Raw genomic sequence first — 22,717 nt, 5'->3', positions numbered from 1 at the left:
TGTTTACTGCTGCCTCCTGTCCCTATTCTCAGAGCTTTCTGAAGAAAGAAAAGAAATTTGTTGTTTTACATCTTGCTTAATTAGGTCTCAGTTCGAGACCCACCTAACCTCTCATGTAATTTAGAATTAAGAGTCCATGGTGGGAAAAATCCTTTTTTTGGGTCTTTCTTCTCCAAGTTGTGTTGAACTTTGCTTTGTGCTTCCCCCTCGCTGTCACCCCAGTTCTGCCCTCAAAGCAGGTCAGCGTCTGCTAACAGGTAGTATTTTACTCAGTTAAATTGTTTGTAATGGTCCTCCTTCCAATCCAGATGATAGTCTTCCTTCATCTTTTAATCCCCCTAGCTAGGGTCAAAGGAAAAGTAATGCTCTCTGGGGACAAATAAAGGGAAAGAAGCAGATATGTCCCATTAATTGATGAGAACCAGTTTCTGATCATATTCAAGTCCATAATGTTTTATTTGTGAGGCTGAAACTCTTGCCCATTCTCCGTGTGATCAACAAGCTGATGACCAAAACATGAGGCAGCTGGTTTTGGTGTCGTTAACTGCTGCTGTTGAGCATTTTTCCAGTGAGGAGAGGAGGCTGTGGTGGTTCCTCTGCAGGAGTGCAAAGGTGGCAGCGGTGGGTTTGCTCTCCTCTGTGCCATGTCAGCCGGGGGAATCCTCCCTTTCTACATGTGCTGCAACTACGTGAGGGTCATTGTCAATCTATTACAAAAACCTTTGTAGCTATGGAAAGAGTGCTCTATAATGATTTACTTGTATTTACTAGTTTCACTTGCAAAGACTTCCTTTTTTTGGAACTGGTTTGTTTGGAGGCAGCACTAAAATCCTATAAAAGGAGCAGAAACAAAACCACGTGTGGCAGCCAGCTTATTAATGGTGTACAACGTGGTTATTTTACTGGCTGATGCACATACCTACGCGTGCACGTGTGACCAAGTGTCATGGGATGTATAGAAGGATTGATTAAAACCATGCTTTTCCCACATCTGGGTTGCATTAGTCCAGAGAGAAAATATGCAGTTTAAAATCTCTGTGGATAATTAGCATGTCATGTTGCTTATCAGAAGGCAGCCTTTCCTACTGCAGATGAGAAAGCAGGAGGAATAAACACCAAAGTTGCTTATTCGCAAGCAATGTCTAGTTTCTAGCAGGGGGTTGACTCATGGTTTTAATAAATCTGCTCTGGATATGTTAGCAATGGCATGAAAATAACAGAGCTTAATTTCAGCTTGGGTATTATTATTTCCATGTATAACTCCTTCCGTCAAAGCCAACAATAAGCAGAGCCTATATGGTGAGAACAACGTTCCCATCAACGCCGATGGGAGTAGCACAGCTCAGCCGAGCAGGGCTGCAGGGAGAGCCAGCGCCAGTAGCAGTAGGCAGGCGGAGGGCCTCCTGCTTTCAGAAAGCCTTTGTTCAGAGAAAAATGCAACATCAGTGCAGTGTGGTGGGGCAAGAGGAAGGGGAAGATGTCAGTGTTTTTCAAGGAAGGATACCAGACTACAGAATAGGACTCAACCGGAATAATTTATTTTTTTTCTTTTTGTAAGATTCTAGTGTATCAAGCCTGAGAAAAGCACCAGTCGAGTGTAATATCGATGATGGGATGAACTATGTCTACTCTGAGTTACACCCTGGGCAAATCCAGTGTCTGCTGGGAAGAGGTAAGTTGCCAGGGTCCCCAGTTTTGGGGGGCCGCCAGTGCCATTTTCTGGTTCCCCTGCACATTGCTGCTATTCTGTAAGATGCCAAAAATCCATACCTTTGAGAGTTTGAATATTATACATCAGGCAGGTAAATCTGTGAGATAGTAAGAATAAATGAACATTATGCGCTGGAGAAGTAATACAGCTGGGGATGCTTAAATCCAGCTGTGCGGGAGAGATTTACTGGCTACTATTGTTTCCCTTCCCTGACGCGAAATAGCCCGAGCCCCGTACCAGCTGGTGATGCCTGCTCACGGCGCGGTCCCGACAGCCTGCGGAGCACCTGGAGCCAGGACCCCTGCCTCGTCTTCCCACTCCCTGACCGTGCTGCTGTGTAACTTAGAAAGAAAAAAGTCCTTTGCTTCATCTATAGGATAGTACAACAGCTCTCTGTCCTGCGGGAGAGGGCTTAATAAGTCCTTCTGCCACCCTCGGAGGGGAGATTTTTATTCCCTCTGTAACATGGTACAGGTTATTTGATTATTATTCACTTTGCACAGTGGTGTTGGGGCGTGGGCAGGTGCAGACTCTGATGACTGCCGTCTTGCAATCATCGTGAGCCATGGCTAGAGTTTTCTTTGTACTGCTGTGCTCTGCAAGCCTTCAGCAGTAAAATGAATGAACAGAGGAAGGAGAACGAAACGTAACCATCCCTGCAATGCAGTTGCCCTCTCCTGATGATAAACAGCTAAGCCCTATGTATAAGATGCATTCCTGGATGGTCACTGCGCCGCACCATTAACAAGGACACCAAAAAGCAACGTGTCCAGAAAGCTGTCTGTAGCTGCGTCACTGACCCGGCACCGCAAGCACCGACATCGGCAGCAAAACTGCTTGGGCTTGACCCTCTCTGTCAAAATGTTCTTGTTCTCTGCGTTTGGGGAAAGAAAAAAAGCTTTGTTCCCTGTAGAATTCTTGGGAGAGATGTATTTGCCCACCCCTCTGACCTGTCACCCCGGGGACTCCAACCCCCCTCCGCTGAGCACTGGGTTAATTAGCGCCTGGTTCTTCCCACGCTTCCCAACCCACTGCTCCGAACCTGGAGCTGCCTTGCACAAGGCTTTCCAGATGTGCAGAAAAAACCTTGATTTTTTTCATCTCATGCTGGAGAAGTGTGTGTAGATGCAGAATTGTCTAAGCCACGGCAGGAGCGGTGCCTGTTTTGATGGGCAGCCTCTGTACGGTTATGAAACGGGGCAGACGAGGATGTCGGAAATCCTGAGGCTGAATTACTCCCTTAGTAATTGCCTACAAATGAGCCCACATTATGCAGTGACACCCAGGGGAAAGACCCCGCGTCGGCGCTGGCTGAGCCCACCGTTGTGATCCTCAGTTGGCCACAGAAAACTGTGTAACCGCTTCGTTCATAGAGCAGCTCTAAATGCCTGCACGAGGCCAAATAAGCCTTGTCACACAAGAGAGATTACTAGTTTAGAAGTAATCCCACGCTGGCAGATACGGTGCTTTGGGCCAGCCAATTCAACTGCTGCAGGGCTTGAAAGCTTTAATGAATGATGATGAAGGGAGACGGGGTGAGTGACGGAAAAGGGCTGTCAGGATGAAGGCAGCAGAAAGTACTTGCGGCTCTGCTCTTGTGCACCTTTCCCAAGTGATGCACCACATTGTCCCTTCCCAGGGCAAGGTGGACGCCTGGACAGCAGATGCCACATGCTTGCATGTGGCATAAACGCACAGCCCTCCACATCGTACGTGTGAAATGCAGTAAAAACTATAAAGACTTTAGAACATCCCATCTCAAGGTGGGACCCTGCAGCTAGAGGGTATTTCTGGTGGGTTTGGTTTAGCTTTCCGGCTGTACAAGGAAGGTGATAATTTCTCATGGAAGACTAAGATGGTCAGTTCCTGTGAGTACTTGTGGCAGCAAGAACGCCACCGAAATGCCATGCAGCGGGTTGCTCTTCAGCCAGGAGGTGCCGAATAGTTAAAAAATTCAGGATCCCACAAATGAAAGAGCGTGTTAGTGTATAACTAAAGGCGGCATCGTACCGTCACAGGTCAATAGTGAGGCTGAATGCACATGTCATCAATAGCTCTAATATTAGGACTTCCTAAACATTAAATACTTAACGTAGCAAATACAGCCTTTCTGTAACAAAGAATTGTGTGCAGTTATCTATGATTTGAAATGGGAGACCTGAAGAAAGTTTGATCACAGGAGCCAATATGGTCCATTGGGAAGATTGAACCTCTTTGTCCTCCATATGGACCTGTTTCTGTCCCAGGTGGTGTGTCTTCTTATGGCCCTCTCTTTGCATCGCTGAGATAGGGAAATCTACAGCACCATTTTTTTTTTGTCCCAGGCTGAGTATCCCTAAGTGGTTGTTGGTCACATCCACAATCCCAGCTTGTTCCAGCTTTTCCTTCTGGGAGGTTGTTTGTCTGAGCGACTGCTCCTCCCCACAGCAGGGGATAACGAGGCTTCTCCATCCCATGCTCCAGTCTCCGTCGCCCCAGGGACTTCACAGAGAGGCTCCTAGTCCCTCCGCTCCCCCTTGCCAGTGTTGTTTCCCTGCTCCCCCCGGGCCTCACGGAGCCTTTACCCCAGGGCCTGTGCTCCGACATCCCATCTGACGTTTCCTGACGGCTTCCTTTCTGATAGGGGCTTCCTTTCTGATAGGGGCTTCCCTCCTGTTCGCTGCTGGATGCTGGTCTCGCTTTTCCCCTTGCTGCTCTCCCTTTCTGCTTTCTTGCGGCTCTCTGCCCCGCTCTCCCCTGCCTGTTTCCTGGCTGCTTATCTCCCTTTCTTCCGCTCATTGTCCCCCGTTCCTGCAGCTGGGGCCAAGCCTCCCGCCACCGCTGCTGGGTACCAGGGACGTGTGCTTCCTCCCATCGCCTCGTGTCCCTTTTTAGGGTGGTCTGTGGGTACCTGTTACAGGGAAATTTGCCCGGTCTTTGGAGAATTTAAACTGACTTTCCCAAGAACTCTTGGTACATTGTTGACCCTGCGGCAGCCCTCACAATTTAATGTTAAATTTCTCTCCCCCACCCCAGATTGCCAAGAAATGGAAGAGCTGGAGCTGCTGGGAGAGGACTGGCTTCTCCTCGCCTGTGTGGGTGGACGCAGCACTCTTCCCCGGCTTTGCCCCTGGAAATGACTGTCTGAAACCAGAGCAAAACAAAACAACCCCAGCCCCCAAACAGCTGATATTAAATATTTCAGGATGTGCAACTACTCAGTTGCTAAATATTTCAGCTCAGGGCTTACAGCTTGGCAACGGAGAGCTGGGTGTTATTCGGAGAAGTATTAGGCAGCCTTAGATACCGCGCTGCGAGAAGCCCTTTGGCTGATATCTAAGTGCTGAGTAACCCATTGCCCAGCGTGGCCAGTTTCTTCTCAAGTACAAAACACAGCACAGGGTGTTCTTAACTACTTAAGGGGAAAAAAAAAAAAAAAAAAAAAAAAAAGAAGGATGTTAGCGTTCACCAGTTGAATTTCAGTCGGTGGTTTTAGCACATTCATCCTCGTTTAAAGTCACCGTGCGTCTGCAGCTGGCAGGAGGTCTGGCTCCGGACAGGGCTGGGGGGCTCTTCAGGCTACAAGTTCTGCTGCAAAGAGGTTCCCGTCCGTCCAGCGTGTGGCTGCTGTGACAACCGTTTGGTATCAGCTGGAGCCCAAAATATTCTCATGGCCTCCAGGTATTTCTGGGAGTGGTCCAGAACGCCAAGAAACGCAGTTTTACCTTAAGTGGCCCTGAAGATCAGTCAGGCTTTTGGTCCTTCCCCTACTTAAAATCACATAGTAAATGGAAAGCAAATGCTGACACCCACATTCCTGCCATCATTATCCTGAAAATAGGTTAACTCAAAGGTCTTTAATCCTTGAATTTTCATGCTGAATCCCTGGTAACCCTCTCTTATCCATTGTAAAGTCTCTGTTAATTCCCAGAAGACTGCTTGACTCCCTTCAGCTAAAATTCTTTTTCGCTTTTGATGTCCTTCCCCATGATTTGCATCTCCATCTTTCTGAGAATTTATATGTCTCTGGAGCTTGATTTACATTTGTAACTAAGGCTTTGTGAGGGCTCCCAGGGAATATGCGTGATGAACCCAGTGGTGAATGGGTTCCACTGGGCTGTGCCAGCCCACGTGCTCAGAGGTAGGGGCTTTCTCGCCATTCCCTGTCCCTCGGGGACCAGCCAGATGTTTGGCTGCAGGAGAGCTCATTTGTCTTCCTCGAGCACTGCTTGTCAGAGAGGGGGAAGCTTCTCCAGTGCTCTGTGAATGGGATGAATAGGAATAATGGGAAGTCTCTGAGCATCAGTTACACAAGACTGATGGGGACCCTATGGGCTTTCAGCCATTTAATTTACAAGAAATAAAGGCTGGACTTTGTTACTCGTCCCAAGCACTGCTTGGGCATGTCTGTAAATCACCCTCTACTATAGAAGAAAGCCTTCCCCTGCTGCTGTATAATAGTTTACAAGTGATGCTAAGTCCTGTGGTAATCTGTATAATCAGCAATTTTCAAAAATCAAGTTTGATATCCACCCTAAAGTCTGTCTGAAGGTTTTTTTCCTGCTCCTGCTGACTGACCAGAATATATCTGAAATTCAATGTGTTTTTTAAAGGTTGCAGTCTCAGCAAGGAAGGAGTTAAGCTTTTCTGCCTGGGAGCAAGGAAATTCTTAGTTTTAGTGCAGACATTTTTGCAGGGTTAGAGGGTTGGATCAATCATGGGGAATTAATTCATACCCTCCTCGCGCTAGAAGAAGGATACACATCATTGCGAACAAATTTGCCAAAGACGGTTTCCAAAAGAGCCAGGAGACATGTTTTTGCATTCAGCTGGATTTCAGAGTATTTTGCTCCTGGAAGGTTGAGAGGAAAAGGTAAATGTCAGGATATTTCTTTCTTTGCCAGCATGTTCATGGAAAACCTATTTAACAAACAGTTTTCCCCTTCGCGGCGCTCAGTCCCTGCTCCCTCCCGACCAAAGCTCTCGTTCTGCCCCTCAGAGCTCGCTTAATGCATTGGCCACCAAAGAGTGTCTGGTGACCTTGCAGGCTCTGAAACACAGTTTCCCACCTCCTTTTTTGCCGTCCCTACCTTCCACCAGCACTTCATATCTCTCCCCTTTGTTCCACGTGCTCCGCTACATTTTTTGGCAATGCATCTTCCGTATTGCACCTCTTGCCCTCTCCTGGTTATTCCCCGGCCACGCAGGAGCCCCCCTCTGCCCCGCGCAGCTGTGAGCCACAGCTGGCACTCGGCTCCTGCGCCTCTGCTCTGCCCGGGTGGCAGCTGCGTCGTGGCCGTTGGCAGCCCCAGGAGTAACACACCCGCCGGCACAGCGGGTCCCCGGCGCATCTGCTAGCCAGGGTGAAGGAGGACATGGTGGGGAGGGGAGGGAAGACCGGCAAGAGCTAGTCAAGCTGGGCACTAGGAATATAAACCCATTTGTGCTGCGTGACATCCTCTTTCCAAGGCTGTTCAGCCCAGTAAATGCTGTGCTGAATGGAGAGGGGAGCAAATGTGGCAGGGATGCAGGAGCGGGCACGTCCGCAAGGGAGGAAAATCAGCTGGCGCTCGGAGAAAAGGCCTGGCAGCGTTCTCTCACTTCTACAAGATTAGAAGGGCGTAATGCCCTCGCCTTTAACTCAGCTAAGAGTTTTGTGTGTGTTGCCGTTAAGAAGATGGAAAAATATTTCCTTTCCCTTTTCTGATAAGGAAAAAAAGGTCATCCCATGACGCACATTTTGCACAGGCATCAAAGGAATTATGTCATTGCACAGCAGATCTATAAGTCATTGCTGCTATGTTCGTAACCATCTGAAACTAGTTTATTAAAAATATTTTTACCTCCTAGGTGATTCTAAATATCTCTTTCTCTTATGATGTCTAAGACATGCAGGATATGACTATAAAAGATAATCAGTTCTTCTAGTATCTGTATCCACAGATATCTCAAAATATTGCATTGTCACTCATGGAAAAGAATCTACTTATTTTTCTGTAGGAAGCGAAACACGCGTCATTGTCAAGGGTGTACTTTTACCAGGTACCATGGCATCTGATTCAGCAAAATGCAGGGGGTCCTCTTGGCTCTGCGGGCATGCTTGCGGCAGGCTTTCCACGCCGACATATCCTGATGAATCTGATGCACGTTTTACGTCTGATTCCTGTCTGACTGTTTTTTTCCTGCTTGCATTCAGCTTTTAAAAGTAGTCACCCTAGTATCTATTAAAATGATAGATCTCCCTTGATGGCATTTTATGAAACCCTTTTGGATGTCTATTACACTTTTAAAAAGCATTTTGCTAAACCATTTGAGAGCAGGAAACAGTCCAAGGAAGTTGCTGATCCTACACTAAGACTTACCCTGTGTTCAGCGCTCTTGGAATAGAGGCCTGATTTCCATCTGATGTCAGTGTTTGATGACTTCCACATGCCCCGTATTTTAAACAACTTAATCTGATCGTATTCTAAGAGTGTTTGTTTGGACTGTGACTGATCCCGAAACTGTTTTGTATCAGGAGTTATTTGATATGCTTTGCTGGTATGTGGAAGATGGGTGTGCGACACTTCCACCTATAAACTAAACTGATGCATATTTGTTTCATGCTGTTGTAAATTACATGGTTTGGGTTAATCTCCCCTTAACTTCCATACTTTTGATGATAGACTTTAGATTTCTGCAAAGAAATTTTATGTAAAGCTTTGAAAGACCACCTTTTGCAGTCAGTTAAGGAATATACTCTGAATCACTTGGTAAAAGAAATACGTCTGATTGCCCTACCTACATTAGCCACAGAGCTTTGAGAGTCAAGCATAGTTTTCAGATGAAGAGTCCGTTAATTTTGGAATATGTGCTTTTTTAGGCAGAATCACCTACGCTGAGTTTTGCACTACGCAGGCAACCTGAAGATAAATGACAGCCAGCTCCAGGTGGGATAAAAACTCGGGGTTGGAGCGGAGTAAAGTACAGATCTGTTACATCGGTGTCTCGGTGTGTCTTGCCCCTTTCCAGGAAGGCAAACAGTAAGTCAAGGCAACCAACACCAGCACTGCAGCCAAACCGCCCTGCCTCAGACTTCACTTAGTACCTGTAAGGACTGTTGCCAGAAGGTCTAGCATCCTCAATAAAGCATGCAGGAATTTCCTCCATATCTCTGTGACATCGAGCTCTGCCCCGGTCACGGGCAGAGAGGCTGGCAGGGGTCCAAGGAGCACCAGTGCTTCCACGGGAAAGCGGCAGGAGCGAGAGCGCGGCCGCTGCTGGGAGGAGAGGGAAATAATCTCCCTATTTCCAGGTTATTTTACTATGAACCATTTGTCTTTCTACAACCTTCAGGGGCCAAATCAGTATAGAGAATTTAACCAACCTCTTGCTCATCTTGCAGTGGACCCCAGACAACATCCCATAGTACCAGGCGTGGTTAGAGAGACACCTCCATCCTTGAAGACTTTACAGTCTAATACCAACCTACTTTTGAATTCAGTTGTAGTAGTTCTAGTTTTATAGGAAACTGATGGAGCAACCCCAACAAGTGCGTGCTAACCGATCTTGTTTAAATAAGTAAGCTAGTTTAGACTGTTTTAAATAGCAGATCCCAAAGAATTCTAGTTGAGTTCTTGACTGGTGCATCCAGCTGATGTTGAGGTGGGGCTTTTCGCGCGCGATGAACTCTTCTATGGACAGAGCTGGATCTAAAGAGGGACACGGTGTTTAGTGGGACCCCACAACACTTCTTAAAAATATCTGAAGTATCCTTTTCTCAGAGTTAACTCTCTAATGGGAAGACAGGGTCCCAAGCCTCAAATGGTGTTGCTCGGTGATTTTTATAAATCAGTAGTGCAGTCAAGATATACAAACCACAGGAATGGCATAAAAATGGCTGTAAGTGTACATTAAGCTGGACATAAGTAAAATTAATTTGGAAATGGAGTTTCTGTCTAACTAGGCTTCACCTCTTAACCTTGCTCTCTGGATATGTTATTCTGCCACTCTGAACTCTCCCGCCCGTGGTTACTTCTTTAAAACGGTGCCGGTGTGTGTGAAGAGGCGGTGCTGCTCCCACAAGCAAACACCCAAACAGAAATTCACAGGAGTACCCAGCACCTGGTAAGCATCCTCACCTCCAGCTGCCTCAGAGGTGCGACCAGAGCTTGTACCTCCTGCTCCACCCAGGTCCTTTTCTTTCCCACTATTTAATTTTTAAGGAATACAGTAAATGATAAAAATGACTTCTCTTTTTGTCTTCTATTTTTTGTTTAGTTAGTCCTGTCTGTGTGGCACCCCTGCTCCTTACTGCTAAGCCGTTTCTATCCAGCAGGCTTCTGTGCATGGCCAAAGCAAAGCAGACACCTAAAACTGCCCCGTATGCCACAGAAATGTGGTTGGAGGCTACCTGCTGTTTCTCCCAAGGAAGCCAGAGAAGCAGCTAGGAAAACCCCGTCATAACCCTGCAGGCAGCAAAATCCGGGGAAAACCAAGGTTGTGAACCACCAAAAGACACATCCTGGGAGAAACCACGGGGTTATTCCAGTAACAATGGCTGGCGCCAGGAGTGGAAAATTGCGCGCTAGAGAGTTAAACTGTCTCCTTGCCTTCTGCTGTGTGAACAGGTGGCTCATCTCAGGCATCTCATCTCCGACTGCTTGCTTGACCAAGGCAGGAAGCTAGCAGGGGTTACCATTGCTGCGCCAGGTATTAAAATATATCTATATAAAGTCAATACATATGTCTCTGCGGTATTGCTTACCTGGGTAAGTGAAAAAGGTTATTACATTCCCACACGATGTGTTACAGACTGGCAAAGCTGCTTTGGGTCGTACGTTACCCGCAAGTACAACGGTTCATTTCATAGCAAAAAAGGTTGGATAAATTAAAACTCTAAAAAAATCTTTTCTTGATACAAGTGTCGCTGATTTTCTTTGGCCTCCTTTGAGTTTTCTGGGGGCTAAGCAGAATGAAAGCAAATACAAAATTGGAGTAACAGGGATCAGGCTCTAAGCTATATACGTGCAGATTTTTACATACATTTATGTATACATAAAGTTTGCAGTGTTTGCAAGTGAAGAGTTTCTTTTTTCAGTGGAAAAGTTAATAAATATTAGCTCAATGCCAGTTTAAATAAAGATGGGAGACGTAAGGCAATTCAAAGATGATATTTAGAAGTGTAAAGCAGATGAACTCTGATGAAGACTATGTCACATGCAGTAGATACACTACATCAAAAATGGGATTCTTTTTTCTTTTCCAATCGATTTCTCTTGCAATGATGTCGTATGACAAGACGTAGCTGTCATAAAAAGCGACTCGCCTCAAAAGGAGGCAGTGCCGATTCAAAAGTCAGTAATAGCACTTTACTGGGCATCCAAAGTGAAAAAATAGAAGCTGAAGCTAATAGTATTAGATATTAATGCCAGCTCATCAGCAATGGAACTGCCTGCGTTTGAGGAAGCCGTATGGTAACAAACCTCCCTATAAAAAGAAGAATTTTTGTTTTAATTCTGTTTTTACAATATTTACAATCATTGTTAGTGAAAATTTGGACCAAACGGAAGCGTGCCCAAGCAGTAAACATTTCACAGGCTACGATGAGCTATTGCCAGGGAAGATTGTCTCCAAATGAAGTATAATTGGATAATGAGAGAGCATTATATTGAAATACCAGTAAATTGGATACTTTTTCTGGGTGAAGGTTAGCTTTCTGGTTGGCAAACTTAACCAATGTTCTCCCAGACAGACTGGCAGCCTGGAAATAGGTATTTCAGACAGTGGCTTCCCCGGTGTCTGTTTACGAACCTCAGCGTTTGGTGCTATTTATTAATTAAGAGTTTGCTTTACAAAGAAAAGCTTGCTTTTTTAAGCTGAAATGTATTAAAAATACGAAGACTCCAGTTTGCTAAAATATTTATGTTAATTTTTGATGATTATTTGGATTTTAGGAGGTATTGTGCTGTTAACTTGTGACTCCTCGCAGCTGTCCATAAAACACAGAACAGCTAATTAGCTCTGAAGAGTTTCATTTATCCATGCCATGCGTGGGGTTTTGTAACTTCAGTGTAGGCAGCAGCATTCTCTGCTCCGTCCACAAAAGCCGGAGCAGTAAGGAGGCGGGAGGTCTTCCTGCGCACTGATATATTTGGTCACAGAAGGATGTGTCCTCAGAGGTGGCAGCCGCAGTCAGCTCTGCCTCAAAGGAAGAGGTTAGGTTGTAATCTCTTGAGCCTGCTATAAATTCTCAGTTAAATAGCGAATTGTTTTGAATGGTGAGGATTATCCAGTGTGGGAGGTGCTTTCCATACCTCTGCGATGATAACAGAGCCATTGGAATGCTCTTTTGCAATATTTCCAGGCTGTCTTAACAATACTAGCAATTTTTTTTTTTTTTTTAAATTGATGTTTTTTCTGTGGGTTTATATGGCCAGTAATGTGCATGTCACCATTTTAAAAGCCTGTAAAACAGAGAAGTAAGGAAAGCTCCTGCTCTGGATTTACATTCTGGACCTCCAAGCCTGTGTCCCACAACGTCTTCCCGCCCGCAGCATTCCCCAGGGAAGGGACGAGCGCCGGTGCCCTTACTGGGGATATTTGCCCGCGCGGCACCGTATGGTGATGAGCAGCAGAAGTCGAGCCTTCTCACCAGTAACCTGCAAACTCTTCCCACCGACTCCTGTGCCATAAAAATTCTCACAAACGTAGATATCAAAAATTGGAATCTGCCTAAAATGTAGGCTTCCTTTAGGTTACCTCCTTTTTCACAGTGAGAGACAAAGAATATGCCTGTCAATAATTCTTAAAAAAAAGAGAGAAAGAGGAAGAGAGTGGGTGAAATCAACTTTAAGCTGTAATTACACCCTAAGTATCACAGCTAATTAAAGCTGTGCCCAAAATGAAGCTAGGGCTGCAGCTGTGGGGAGCAGTGTGACATTAAATGCCACCAGCTGTGGCCCATTACTGGCCCTCCCAGTAGTCGGGGAAAGAAAAGGAGTAATTAGAGGAGTTTGGTAAAATGTAGCCGGTATGGCATGGCTGGGTTTTACCTTCTGCAGTAATATATGAGGTATCATCTTACCTTGGAATGGAATATACTGATTAGTTTCCATTTGTTTACTTTTCGGGGGTGTGTTTGGACTGTGTGCTTTAATAACTTTAATCAGTGGTAAACGTTTGTAGGAATGAGAATCCTCTGCTAGAGGAATTGTAAACATTTTCTCCAGCTTGCAAATGTTGTTCCTGCAAGTTACCCAGACAGAAATGCCAGTTCTAGCCTTGTAAAAAGGCAGCGGGTTTGGCTATGTAACATCTTGATTTTTATTTTTTTTTAATTTTATTTCTGTATTTCTCAACCTCTGCAGTGAGAGCTATATTCAGTGTTAAAGAGTCTGTCTGTGAGCGCTGCGGCCAGGCAACCTTAACAGGGTGAATTGGAGTTTTTGCTCTAATTTCCTGATGACCCTTATTTTTGTGACTGTGGCTATGAAGTTCTGAATATGCTGAATTTGCACTTGGAAAGTGGTACTTGTACCTTTTCAGGCCAAATCTCTGCTTGGGTGGGGGTCTGCAGGTTGGTAATGCAAGCAGAAGCTCCGGATGGAGCAGGAGATATTTCCTAGGACATGCAGATCATCCCGATTACCCTCAACTTCAGAGAACTGAAGTGCAGTTTCCTTCTGGCTCTTTAAAAAAACAAAACCAAAAAGCTTCTCTATCTGCACTTCTCCAAGTGCAAATACTGATTTTTTTCAGCGAACCCACGCGAAAACTGTAAGGTATACACTTAGTAGCTTTCAAACCTGGCTCTGCATTGACTCCTACCAACAAAATCACACTGCACTCCTTGTTTTAAGTTTACCCTGATCGCTGGGGTGTTTTAGCTGTTGTTGGGACAGTGGAGCTTTGTTTACAGCTGGTTTTTGAGTGGGGAAACTTAAGGATAACGTAAAGATTTTTGGCACGAATGTGTTGATGGTAGAGAAGTATGCCGGAGGTTTTCATGGAAGAGTTTGCTGACAGCAGAATGTTTCTGTGGAGACTTTCATGTAGGAATGTATTTGTTGTGTAGTCTTATTGTAAGAGGAACGAGAAGTTTTAAGGTACAGGATGGAAAGAAGGATGCAAATTCAGTGTGGACTGAGGAAAACTGGATGCTTCGTAAGGTGCAGCACGGAGGGCAGTGCTGAGGTTGGCTGCGCAGTGAAACTGGTGGGGAAAATTAACGCAAAGCAGGCTGAGGAGGACTGTGCCTGACTGATGTGTTTCCCAGCATCTCAGACAGTTGTAAGCTTGAAACTCAAGAAATTGAAGACAATGTGAAATAATTGTAGAAAAAGACGGTCTTGAGCCGGAGCTTCTATTAAACAATAGCAAACTCTTTTCTCTCTCCAGAGAAAATTTGGGTAAAAGTGGATCAACGGGGATAGATAGAATTGAAATGGGTTAACTACTGTGAGGATTTATTACGGGAAATGGTGGGCACCGACCTCTCTGACATGGCTGGTGTTGCACCACCACAATTGCTACCAGCACCGTGCTCCAGAGGATGCAGTTTGAGGCTCTTTAAGGCTCTCATTACTCAGGTGGGTTTCAGATCAGGGTCTGAAGGAAATAAATAAATGCTAGGAGCTCTTATTATAATCATAGCTTGATTTATAATTGCGTTCTATTTAATTTTGAAGTGGTCCATCCTAATCATACAATAAATGCAGTGACAGCACTGTGGTAAAAATATATCCATTTGTTGGAAAAAGTAAGGTTGTAAAAATTAACTTCAGATAACAACTGTCTATGGTAAAATTAGAAAACTTTCCTCTTAGTTCACAAGTATGTTTGTAAAGGAGAAAAAGAAGGTGAAATTCAGAGCAGAGTGGGAAATGGTAACGTGAGGTAGTTAAGAATGCTTTATCTGTTTCACGGGAGAGTATTGGCACCTAGCACTGAGAACTTGATTTTTATCTGTTTCATACAAACCATCAGTTATAACATTCATCACTTAGTGAAAATGAGGGGACAACACAAGGTCTCCAGTTTTATCCAGTGGCACCTTCTTCACTTTTCTCAAGATGCCAAATGTCTCTGTTACAGGCACTATTCAGATCATGAGTTACAAGGTGAATAATTTTCATATCAGCCAAGTAAAAGACATTTCTGTTAATATACATTCTTTCTCTGTCTTCTTGATTACTGTTGCCACTTGTTGATATTCTTGATGTTCTTGGAATAGCGGGATTGAGTTTTACAGTATGTTTTTCCCGGTATGGTGGTTTTTTTTTTTTTTCATGCCATGCCCTATTTGTGTTTTGTCTTGTTTTTTAAATAATTGAAATTGGCCATAACGGGATTATTTTGACTCTTAGATGCACAGAAGGAATGTAGGTTTCTCCTTAACCTGCTCAGAAACATTTATGAATTCTGCCTACTCAATACGTGTCAGCAGGATACATAATAGAAATGCAACTTTTGAAACAAATTGAGTAATGTATTAGTTAAGAATGCATATAAACTATTCATTCTGTATGGTAATTTATTCAGAGGAGAAATAAGCGCATAAAATGTAAGTCCTTTCCAAAGGCTTACGGGACGCTGTTTATCTTGCTTCTTTTAATTGTATTTTGAAAGATGTAACTTGTGTCTCCCTGACTCAAGGTGGTTTTAAAAATAGGTCTATCTTTGTGGCTGTAACACGTCAGGTTGATGAGAGAGCACTTGTTAAGAAAACAAATCTACTTTTAAGCACACAGATTAAAAAATATGCTAACTATGCATTCCCAAATGACCTCGTTAAAACTTCTGCCCTTTAGATATGAGGGGAGGACTGTGGGTTACGCTACAAATTAAAGGCTCTTTTTCCCTGAACTTTCAAGGAGAATAACTAGCTTTGTGTTTCCTTTCATGCATCTGAATGGCTGCCTGTTCCTGCATGTGTGATTCCTTCTCTGGAGATGTCAGAGACATATTATTTGACGAACTCAACGGGAGCAAGGCTAGATCATCTCACTTCAGTCATCCAGCCGGTAATGTCGTGTTGGGCCCACAGACCTCTGGTGTGTGACTTGCACTGCTCGGAAGAGGTAGGGAAGGGAAAAGAAAGACCCAAGCTGAACACCCTCCACGCTGTTGTCCCTGCTGGCGCTCCGCTAGGAGCAGCGCTCTGGGGAGGCTTTCCCTCTCTTTGCTGTCTGTCATGGGAGGAAAAAAGTCATAATAAGGGTTTGTTGAACATGGTAAGGAGGAATTTTTGTTGTCCTTGAAGAAATTTGTTGGCTAACAGAAGTGTTTCCTATCAAGCTCTAGCATTGTCACGTTACTGATGGAGACGGAGCAAACCACAAAATGTGCCTCCTGAAGTGAATTACGAGTCCAGTAGTGCAGATCAGTTTCAGAGCAACGCTATGAAAATGTAGTTAGGTGCCTTTTTCAATGTGAACTTTGTTTTTTAATATTTTTTTTGTTGTTACATCTGTGTTGGGAATGAGTTAGGGTTTTTTTAATTTTACTTCCTTGGTTTCACCACAAGAGCAGGAGTTGACTGGAAGCCAAGGATTTTTGAGCAGCCCCATAAATTGGGTAATTCCAAACCCAAAAAGCTTCTTATTCTTAATTCCCTTCATTCTTTCAAAAATAATGGAGACATGTTCCCGTTGTCAGCTTGTGAACAGTGAAGAAAAACCACTCTTGAGTACCCAAATAAGTTGACGTTAGAAATTTGGAGACACCTTGCCGCACAAAGCATCTTTTTTTTTCTTCCAAAGCGTTCTAGCAGGTAGGCTTAGGAAGCTATGTGAAATGGCAGTCCTGACCTCTTTTATGATTAATTATCCTCTTACTTAGCTTAGTAAGAGTGTTTTGGTAACAGAGTGCAAGCAGAGATGCAGGAACTAGCCTTGCAGAGACATGAGAAGATCTAGGATGATTCTGGCTTGCTTACCTGCAGGAGGTGGGGTACATAAGGGACTAAGTGCCAGCACTTAGCTCATCTTCCAAGGGAGTGGAGCCTGCAAGAAACTAAGTGGCATCCCGTACTTTGGGTTTTTCTCACTCTCAGGCACTTAATAGCTCCATTAGCTGCTGCCATCTTACCACAGCTGAGCAGATGCAGAATTACAGTAGAAACCTAACTGGGAAACAAACTTTTGGTTGAACAGGACAATAGGGATTTTGTGAATTACATTCTGGAAGGTGAGGCTGCTTGCTTGTTGTGTAACGCTTCCATCAGAAGTGGTACAGTTCTGTAAATGTGGCTGCAGCAGTTGCTTTGAAGCTGCTGGTGGTCTGTAGCCTGCGGATCACTGGTGGGACAGACTACAACAGCTCTGCCGCCTCTCTCAGAGCAACCCTGTTAGGACCCCTTAATCTTCAGGCACTGGACACCATAGGAAGGCTCTTCTCGGGGTGGCATGTTCAGTCACGCCGGTGCGTATTTCCAGCATTCAAAAATATTCTGCCTACTGCACCACATCGTGCAGGGTCCAATAACCTTGTGTGGAGCTTCACCTCTTCAAAACCTGACCTAGCAGGCGATGGGTTAAGAATTTACCAGCTGTTTACAATGAGTTAAGCCTTTGTGAAACTTTCTCTTATGGTTTTTGGGAATGCCTACCAATGTCAGAAATTAATAGAAATGTAGAATAACTGAGGTTTGGAGGAATCACTGGAAGTCATCTAAGTCCGGTTAGATCAGGCTGCTTGGGAGCTCGTCCACTGGAGTTTTGCACATCTCTAAGGATGGAAATTCCGCTATCTGCTCCAGTGTTTCACCGCCCTTGTGGTGAAAATAGTTTTCCTTACATCTATTGTATATGTTACTATCTGTGCTCTTCTAAGGCCTGCCAAAGCTCCCATCTTAATGGTCTCATCCTAATGCTGCAGTTTAACTGGATCTGTAACAAACAGCGAATGTAAAATATATTTGTGAATATCTTTGTGTAACAAGTGAAGTTGAAAGAAATACTTTCTTCCGGGGTCACATAGAAAAAGTTTTTCTTGCGTTTCTGATGTTACTTGCAAACGCCGAAGCCCGCCATCACCCCTGAAAAAACCAAAGCAAACACAAAACTAGGTTGATCTTGTAAAGCAAGGGGACAACGGGGTCCATCGCTATGATTCGATGTAAGCGATTACCTTTTATGCACTAGAGAGCTGTAAAAACAGCATGTGTGTTCCTCCTCCTGCTTTATCCTAAAATACAGCCTGAGATAAGGGTGTGATGGCTCAAGGGCAAGAGCAGTAAATGGAGCTTTATTGTATGTTTCCCTTAGCGCTGAGGAATGACACACGGCAGGAGTTTGACGCTGCGCAGTTGCTGAAGATATACAACTCTCCTTATTTATCCAGGCAAGAAAGTGGCATTTTTTGATATGACCATTGTTTGGAATTCCAGCTATTTAAGTAGAGATAGAAGATACAAAGGGTGCATTAGTACTTTAAGATAACTTAAATTGCGACACAGTCGTGCAGGGAAATAACAGGAACTGAAGAGGAAGGAGGGGGAAGAAAACAGTACTTGCAGTCTTAGACTTCCCTCCAGCATTTCCCAGATGAATTCTCTATCAGGCTGCTGCAACCCCTTCACCCTTGAAACAGGACACGGATACATGAAAAAAAAACAACACCAAAACTATATACGCTGAGCACAGGCTATTCGGAAGCTTGCCTGAAATATTTACTTCTAAAAATCTGGTGTTAATGTTACAAATTTCCTTTACCTGTTTGCCTGTAGCTACATCTGCAATTTAAGGTGATGGATATAAATGAAGAGACATAGGTATTAATACATTATGATATCTAATTAATTAGTCTGTAGTAGCTTTAAATGTGACTATTTCCTGCACCTCCACAAAGCCGATTCTCTCTGAAGCGCTCTGTCTGCACAGGTGTGCCAATGCTCCAGACTTCCTTATTTATGGTTCTCCTAAATGTGGGAAAACAGACCTTCAGTTCTTGCCTACTATTAAAGTCAGAGCACTACAGCTCTACAGCTATTTCGTCCCCTTCCGAGATGCCCCCTCTCCCTTTGTAGTGGGCTGCGGATGCCTTTCCCTGATGTTATTCTCACAACCCAGGAAATGTCCCTGCTTTCCTCTGCAAGCTCATGCTTTCCTGTTGCCCAAAAAGATGATGTAGGGAAACTTCCAGCCCCGCTCTAGTTTATCTATAGCCAACAGATGCTGTGTCTGTGGGTATAAATGGTAATTTTCTTGTTTGTTCTAGTGCAAGATTTGTTTCCTTAACTTGAAATAGCAGATACTTGCTCTGTTGTCATTGAAATACTGAAAAATTCAGTTGTTGGGGTTTGGGTTTTGTTTTCTTCCTCGGGTTTTTTTTGGTAAAGTTCTTACTAGTCTTGTAAAATTTTTGAAAACTTTCATTTACTCTTCCCCCTTCCCTCTTTGTTCTAATACTCAAACACTAGTTGTCTTTTAGTCCTTGATATTAGCGAATTTTTTTATTTTGTGTGTGTGAACTATATTTTCCCCAGCCTTTCAAGTCAACAGAACTGGCTACGTTACCCAAAATGAGAGTAGCAGGCTGCCTGTTGACATGTTGCAGGGTTTATGAGGGAACTTGCAGGGAAAGGACAGATATATGCAGTAATAGGATATATATAACTGGGACCTGTAATCTGCCGGATTGAATGCAGAAGCCTAAAAAGGCTATAAGGAGCCCATGAAGTTTGGGATGTCTGCATGATTCATGGTGAGCTGTGCAGACTCATGAAGTGACAATGAGACGCTGTGTGCTTTTATCTTGGTTTCTTTGTTCCTTTCTTGTAAGAAAAACAACGACAAAACTCACTTGCTTTTTCCCATGGAGGTGGGGACAGGGTGCGAGAAGGGGACTGATCGCCAGGGACACGATGTTGGCATTAGCTCAGCATGGAGTTCGTGGGTGTCAGCCTGCAGAAAGAGTGCAGAGCTTGAAGGGTGGGGGACGGGGCAAAAGGGGACTGAAATGACCAGGGAACATGGGAGGTGGCAGGGTCTGTCACCATGGGATGTTCAGAGCCTGACTGTAAATGACCCCCGCACATCTCTGGCTTAGCAGATAGACACAATTCTCGCTGGTAAAATGTGTCCATCTCTCAACCAACTACTATGTGAAAGATTTTCTGACTCCTCTATAGCAGAGCTGTGTAACTGCCCCACTTCATCTGCGCAAAGGCAGTTGGAGGCCATGTTAGGTGCGTTAGTCTCCACAGGAGGGAAGAAATAGCTGAAGGGTTGACCTGAACAGAGTTGCTTTCCTTCATCAAGTGCTCTGTGATCTCTGTTCCTTGGGGACTGGAAGCTGGCTGTCAGTGACAGTGGCCCTGCAGACGAGGAGTCTCAAACTCCGGGCCAGCCTCTGCCTTTTTCCTGCTCTCTTGCTATCAAAGTTGGAAGGACCGGTTCAAGGTGTCATCATGTATCAACGGCACCGAGGACTCCAAAGTGGAAGTGTACCTCTTCTTGATGTGACTTTCTAGGTTTAATTCCTGCACTGTGAAGGATGGCAGGAACTGGAACTGAGGGAGCTCGCAGGCTCACAGCTGTGCATCACCCCCATGCGAGCATCAGCCCAGGGGGGTGGGATGCTCCATCTCCTGCAGTATTTCACCACTTACCAGGCAAGACTTACATAATTGCACAACAGGGAATCACCAGTTGACTTCCCTCCTTCCATCCCTTTCACATGTCTTGACTGCCGTCGCCAGCTAGGGTTCTCGCAGCCACCTCATGATCAACTGCTGCCATCACTACTGTTAAATAACTTGATTTCTTTTTTTTTTTTCATGCCTTTAAATGTGACTTTTGAAAAAAAACAACCAACTTTTCAGAACTCCTTAACACTTCTCAAAGCCTCCTCAGAAGTAAAAAAGTAAGCTTTGGGAAGTGTTTTTTCCTCCCCAGTACAGTTAGCATTTCTGCCCACTTTAGTCTCCCCCCCAGCTTACTGAGTTTTAGGAAATATCAAACTCCTTTTAGAAGACAGGACAACAGATTTTATTTGACCTGTGAACTTAAATGAGGGAATGAGCTTCCCTGGGTGCTTCTTTAATTTTCTAATTACTACTTAGCCCATACAAACCTCACAGCTAGAGCACAACTATTTTGAGGGTTAAGAGTTGATAGCGGAGAGTAACTGCCTCTGCCTGGGAGAAGTGTGTTATTAAATACGATTCAGATATTGCAGGTTTAATAATGCAGTTAATGTCATAAAGATGATCCCCACTTCAGTTCTGCAAGAAAAACTCTATACGAGCTGCTCTCTCGCTTCACTGTTGGATGCTGTGAGGAGGTGGGGATGGAGGTTTAGAGAGAGGAGGAGGAGGAGAAGTTTGCAGAGCTCAGCTGGCAGATGGGGCTCCACCAGCTGTCACCACACGATGCTCATCCCAAGCTAAAGCTCAGAGGGAAGCTCTGGATGTCAACCAGAATAATGTGCATATGAGTCCAGTGAGAAGAGGGACAGGGTGACGCTGGCAGTTTCTCTGGCTGGAGCATGACCCTGTCCTCCCAAGGCAGTTGCAGTGCTGGCGTACGTGGAAGAGCTATGGCGTGGAGAGGACTGGCATCTCTTTGACATATGTAAGGGCTGCACCTGTGCTGATGCGTCAAGCAGTGCGATGGGAGAACCTCTGCAGGGAGAGGCAGCAGGTGCTGAGGGCCTGACCTCATGCTGTGCATGTTTTCTGGGCTCTGGACTACCTCTGGTCTGCTCCTGCAGCCAAAGCTCGCCTTGGTGGCAGGAGCAGACCAGCCAGTTCAGCTCCATCCCAGAGCAGTCTGGCCTGGGTGCCTCAAGGCTGCTCTGCAATGTGAGCTGAAGCGCAGGAGTTGGGCACAACACGAGGCTTTGCTCCAAAAGTGGGACCAAGGGAGGTGGTGGCTCTTTGCATTGCTGCGATGTCTCCTCTCGTTTTTTTTAGCTTTAGGTGCTGAGCTTCCACTCTCTTCAAGCTGTCTCTGTGTGCTGCCATTTTTCTAAATCACCAGTGGAGAAAAGATGTTTGCGTTGGTTTAATCCATGCATGCGGAGGATGAAGCAAACCTCTTGTGCTCACTGTATGAAAGACTACAGTTTACAAAATCTTGTGGCTTAGTTCTTAATGTTCTTCTCTCAACCCTGGTGGTCCCTTGTTTCCCCTTGCTCCTTAGCAGGCATTTTCACCACTTGGGCATTACTGCAACACACTTTCTAGAGGAGTCCCAAATGTGAAGTTGGTCCAGCGGGTCAAAGGCTAGTTTCAGGCAATCACTGATCTTACTGGCACTAACATGGAAAAAACCCAGGTAAATTCACATTCCTGATCACATTTGCTCTTTAAGTATCCAAGCGTAGGTGTGGGAGAGATGCAGAGAACATCGTTATGAGTCAGTAGGAACATTTTTCATACAGATTAAGAGGGAAGATGATGACACTTGTTAAAAGAAAATGGTGAGCTTTTTGTTACTATTGCTCTATACATTTCACATTATCGTGGGTCTCTGCAAGTCTCCAGTTTGCTCACTGATGTGAGGTGCTTTGGGTGCCCTTTTCACTCTATGCCCTTCACTCTAATTATTGTTCCTCCCCCTTCCCCCTGTGGTTTGAGGATGTCTTCTCTTCCAGCACTTGGGGACACTTGAAACTGTTTTTTGCGGAGACTTCAGTCACAGAGACTATTCCCTTTTCTGTCTTGCGGCATCTCAACAAATTGTCTTCCTGATTTTTATTTCTAATATATTGTTTATGCACGTGTAAGAAATAATTAAAATATTGACACTGCTCAGGTGCACTTCGGGTGTAAGGAAACGTAATATTAATTATTTAATGTAGTTATTTCAAAACCAAATTCATGTTCCTGTAGCGCCATCTGTCACCAAGCCTTTGTAGCTGCACGTGACAACGGTGCATTTTATTTTTAGAGAAGTAACGTAACTTTGGGCAGCATTTAAAAAATTACTTCTTATGGGGAAGGAAAAAAAAAAAAAGGTTTCATAGCTTTTGTTTTGCAGGGTGTTTGGTAATACAGCATCCATCTGCATACGCCGCAAGTCAGTGAGTTCGGTGAAGCTT

This window comes from Larus michahellis, chromosome 7 (assembly GCF_964199755.1).
Source record: "Larus michahellis chromosome 7, bLarMic1.1, whole genome shotgun sequence".
Classification (NCBI taxonomy): domain Eukaryota; kingdom Metazoa; phylum Chordata; class Aves; order Charadriiformes; family Laridae; genus Larus; species Larus michahellis.
The sequence above is the reverse complement of the archived record's forward strand: the minus strand, read 5'-3'. Positions refer to the sequence as shown.